Here is a 4,465-nt window from a genome sequence, read left to right as displayed (position 1 = left end):
TGCGCACTCTCCGCTTTACGACTGGGAATGTCATTCATTCGTCCATTCATTGGTGGCGCTGCTGGCCTCCTTCCTCATCCCCCTCCTACACTCCATTCGTTGCCACTGACGTCATAACAGTCGCGTGCCGCAATTGTTGCGAGTTGCATAACCTTCTCTTTTTCCAGGCGGCAAAATAAACTGATTGCTATTTCAATACATTTTTTGGTCAGCCAGAAATCGGAAGAATCAGCTGTCCCTATGCCGCCAAACGTGAGCTTTGAACAAAAAGTGTCCCATACTAACAATAAGACGCACGCAGTTCTTTTTGATGATAGACTAAGGCAAATGACAATAATTAGCATATTTTATCGATTTCTATGGGACTGGTTATTAAGAAGTTAATTAAAACTTTTTGCATTTTCCCTCTATACCACGATTTATTTAAAATTAAATTACAAAAATGATAGAATTTACGCTTATAACTACAAATTAAGAACAAAAGAGGGACAAAAGGGGATAGTTAGATTGAGCAGAAAATTTGGCTCGTACATCAAATATGTCTACATTTACAGATGATTACAGGAATGGAAAAAAATTACAGAAGCTGAAAACTACGACATCAAATCATAAAAAAAACAGTAATCCGAATCAATCTCTAAACCTATTTTAACTGATAATACTTATACTCTCGACAAATGAACGGACATTTCTCAAGCACTTCTCATACCATGAATCGCTAGTAAATGGGTTTTCATCCAATTTTCCAACATTGATTTTCCACACACCACACATGATTTCAGATTTTTGCTCAGCAAATGTGTTCTTCTTTTGTGTAAAGACAGACAAAATGAAGATACAAACTTCTTCTGGCACTCACCGCATTCGAATTTGCGTTCAATCAAATTGTGTTTCATAGCCAAGTGGTTTTTCAAGTGAACAAAATCAGTGAAGCTTTTTGGGACAATGCGCGCAGTTCTTCAAATTCAGTCTCTTGAGAATACGATTCAAATGTTTCTTCAAGGATTCAGCACTTTTGTAGTACCTTCTGCACGGCTCGCACTTGAATCCAAGATTTTTGTGCTGCAAACCATGAATTGTTTCTGTGTTTCCTTTTCACATGGTACTCCAACAAAGCAGGTATTTTAAAAGCCTTTGGGCACTTGTCACATTTGAAAAGAGACGTTTTGCACGTTTTCAAGTGCGTTTGGTACAAACCTGAGCATTCAAATTCATTATTGCAGCGCTTGCAGTTCATTATTTTCAAATGGCGACTCATCTCTCTCAGAAAAACATTTTAAGGCACTTTCTTTTAAGGCCGCTGTGATTTCAGACTCAATCCTGCATTCTTCACTTAATTTATTTTCTTTTGACGTGCTAAAAACCAAAATCAGTCCCGCCATTCACCGTAGAAACGTCGGAAAATATTTTAAATTTATAAAATATTTTCTCACAATTCTACACCGATTGGCTTAACCGATATTGGTTTTCAGCACGTAAAAAAAGGTCAAGTGAAGAATGCACGGTGGTAGGATTAAGTCTGCAAGTGCCTTAAAATTGAAAGTATACGGTGGCGCCAGCTCTTGGTGGCTTCACAAAATATTTCATGGTTTTAAGTGCATAAACCCGCAACCGCACCGCACCCACCAGAAATGACAAAAAATTCAACCAACCCGCCACGCGGTGCAGATAACCGCGGGTTTAAACCCGCACTCTTACACCCGTGCAGTGCTCTATTAGATATGTCGTCGGTGGTGTCATTTGTGTGACAAAAATAATAAAAATTCACTGTATAAGTAACATTTTCCCGCTGTTTCAAAGAAACTTTGGTAATATTTAAGTGAATTATTTGGCCCATAATTTTAATAATAGAAAGAAAAACTGGAAAAATATTGAAAATGCATGAAATTGGCACCAGAAATTAGTATTCTCAAAACAGTCTAAAACCGTCTAAATCACCAAAAACCGTCTAAAAAACAGTCTTTTTGAGGGCAAAAAGCGTCTAAAAATAGTCGACTATTTTGTACAAAAAAACAGTCTAAGTTTCCCAACCCTATTTATGACTTTGAAATAAATTGTGAAATTTTTTCCCGTTTGTTTTAATTTTAAAAATTAAAAATTTGTTTGTATTTCAGCTCATGATCAATCTCCCATGATAAAAACGCTGCTAGAGGGCGACTGTAAAATAGAACTAGCTCACTTGTCTCCGTTTGAAAATCAAATAGTGCATCGGCGGGAAACTATGTTTGGCATAACGGTTGGCGCATTGGCTAATTAATTTACCCCCAAGTCGCAAATCTTTTTTCTTTGCTGACCTTGATTTAAATTTCTGATCCATGAGAATTGTACATCCGCGGCTGGTGTCATTTCATAATTATTAAAACTGTCCAGAAACCCTTCCCGCCAGCGCTGATCTTTTCAACGGCGGGTTCCCACACATGCTTGAAATTCTCTTCTTGCAAGTGGAAACGCAGAACAGAATCCAGAGTCGAGTCCATTATCGAATGGGTGAAAGAGGGAAAAAAACTATGATCGAAAGAAGGAACTGCAGCTAATATTTTACGTTTCATTCATGCTTTCCCCGCAGAAAACGAATTGGTTCTCTCAGCAGCACTAAGCCGCCGCAAGACCCGCTCGAGTAACAATATCTCGCTTGAATTGATTAAAACGAATAGCGTTGAGATATAAAAAGATAATTTTCTTGCCGTCAGATTCTTTTTAAGTTCGGATTTTACAATCTGTAAACTGTTGCCGGCCCTAAAATCACCTCAAAACCTAAATTGTTCTTTTCTGTTCATTTTCCCAATTAGTTTTGGATTTGCAGTTTCAGTTCTATTTTATAGAAAAATTGACTGTTTAGATGAGGTGGTTAGCAGACAGTTCAATTAAAATTTATTCGAAACTTCTTTAGATGCTTTTATTTTTTCAAGAAATGTGATATTAAAGCACAAAAAGAGCGAAGTAGCATCCTAAGCTCCCCTTTCCCAGAACTCCAATTAAAATGTTTTTTTCTCGCGTAGAGAAAATTACTTTTGCGACTCACTGGCAATGAACCTAATAGTTTTATTTTATATATTATTTTAATTTAAACGTCTCCTGATTGGAATTATGCATGCAAATGTTAAATAATTAAGCTTGAAAAATAAACATTTAACAGATATGTAGCGGTACAACAGCGCGGTCGTGCTTTTTGTTGGAAGCCAACAATTGTCGGTAGTTTGAATTATTGTAATTTTGCATTATTGTTTAACAGCAGAAAGATGATTTTAAAATAAGATATTTGTTTTCGTCCGTCAGCCACACGGTGCTGACGTGATTCGTTTAATAGAGCAGAACCCGCTTCAAAGGGTTCTTGTACTTAATTAAGTATCCGAGCGGATTACAACTGTGAAAACGTTCCTCCAACATAATCCGTCATCTGAATTCATCGGTCTTCATCATTTCAACCCACTTCCTACTCCCCAAAGATATTAAACGAATTTGTTTTTACCAAGATATGGAGAAAATACATTGGTAATAATCTATTTTATTTAGATAAATACAGTTTCACGAATTCAAATCTATGTTTTCACTATTTATGACGCATTGGGAAAAAATAAGCAGGAGTGGTTTTTCTAATTAATAAAAATTTTACTTCTAAATCAATTTTAGGCCTTCGTGAATAAAAAATGGAGCATTTGCCAGAGGCTTACTCTGATGGAAGCTATCGATCAATCAGTATTAATGTAACAGAGATAACCGAATGAATCGACGTGGTGGCGCTCAGGGTGCAGGAGGGGGAGGAGGGTTGCAGTCGAGGAGAGACAGCGAAAGAGACGAGAGACGAAGACGGACCAGCGGCGCAACCAGTCGAGCCCTATCATCTCTCCCCTCTCGCAGACCGGCAGCCCAACAATCATATTGAAAAAGGTAAAATCTCTGATTACAAGCGCTCAACCCTTGCTAAAATGAGATATCCCAAAGAGAAAAGAGAGAAACTATTATACGAGCCTAATATGGCCGATCGAATATTAGTACTGGGGTTGGGGGAGACGCGCCCCCGTAAATAGGTTGCCGAGGTGGAATAATCTCAGGCTCCCAAGTAGACATCTCAAGTGGCGATGGCCAAGCTTGGCGCCCCACGAACTCACTTCTCACAGATTAATTTGTATTATATATACATTCCACACTATTAAGAAAAATAATAATAGCACAAAGCACACTGTTAGATAAAAAACAAAATATGCATTGTACCAGTGTTATTCCTTGATTTTATCAAAATTAATATTAATTTATTCCCCCCAGCACTATTCAAAATTCTTAAATGTTTAAGATGTTAGTGAAAAATGTCCCAAATTCCTCTAAAAGTTATATAGAGCATTTTTCGGATTTTTCAGCTATTCAACGACCTTCTTCTTACAATAGTCATTGCTTCAAAAGGTCTCGCTCAGAAATGTCGTGCGCGAAGCCACTCTGCGTTTTTTGCGAGCGTCCGGCGGCGGACGGC

Source organism: Cloeon dipterum, chromosome 2 (assembly GCF_949628265.1).
Source record: "Cloeon dipterum chromosome 2, ieCloDipt1.1, whole genome shotgun sequence".
Classification (NCBI taxonomy): Eukaryota; Metazoa; Arthropoda; class Insecta; order Ephemeroptera; family Baetidae; genus Cloeon; species Cloeon dipterum.
This window is presented reverse-complemented; position numbering follows the sequence as displayed.